This window comes from Cryptotermes secundus, unplaced genomic scaffold, assembly GCF_002891405.2.
Source record: "Cryptotermes secundus unplaced genomic scaffold, Csec_1.0 scaffold2437, whole genome shotgun sequence".
NCBI lineage: Eukaryota > Metazoa > Arthropoda > Insecta > Blattodea > Kalotermitidae > Cryptotermes > Cryptotermes secundus.
The window spans coordinates 1-1,100 of NW_019721044.1; positions in this window are offsets into that span (position 1 = coordinate 1).

Sequence of the window (1,100 nt, forward strand, 5' to 3'; positions counted from 1 at the left end):
TTTTTTTTTTCCTACTCTTCTGAAGGAGATTGACAGTTTCTTGATATAATTTCACATAACCTCAAATTAATGAAATCTCAATTTAATACAGAAGCACCAGTTCACACAGAATTACATTAAATAGGGATTTCTCTGCATTAAGATTATAGTCATGAGGGATGTGACACTGTGTAGTTTGGTAGACAGGTATCAGTGTTTCTGAGGAACATACACTATCCTCATCTTCATGGTTCCCTGAAGTTGGAGGCATTAGGTTCCTCCAAAACATTCATATCTGTCGACCATATTGCACTACGTCATATTGCAGAAGACTGTAATGTTAATATTCAAGAGAACCTTAAATTTTTGGCAATAATATATTGTTCATTATTTAGCCATATGATATGAAGGTATTCGATCTTCGTTTAATGACTGAATCTCTTCATTAAAGAAATATTTTTTCATCACGGTTTCTAAGCATGGAAATTGGAAGAATCTGAGGTATACATACAGTTAAATGGAGGTCTTTTTTTTTATTTTTTACATACAAAGGCATCTAGAAACTGCAATCCATTACATCCACATCACTATGGCAGCCGCAACTGTTGTACATTCTTGAAATATTACCCACTAAATGTAATAATATTGTCATCTGGCTGCTGTAGTGTATGTCCATCAGCACCAATTTCTGGGAAAATGACTTTGAGGTTAGGGAATTGACTGCAGTTTAAATGTGACTTTAAAGATAACACATTCTGAAGTCTCACAGATGCAAGCAAGGTAAACCTGTAGAAGTGTGTGGAGATGGTGCAACACAGTGTGGAGATTCAGATAAGCCCATTGTCTTATTTTCTCCTAGAAGTAGATATAGAACATTCCAGTACTCATAAGGCAACATGTTCTGGCAGGAAAGTTACATATACAGGGTGTCCCAGGAGGAATGGACCAAACTTCGGGAGGGTGTTCCTTATGTTAAAGTATGCCGATATAACCCAAAACACCTATGTCCAAAGTTGAACGGTTACGGAGATAATGGCCAGAGAAGTGTGAAACTTTGACCGGCGTTGCACACTTGTTGATTACAAAATACATATTAAAACTGGCAGGAATATGTGGATTCT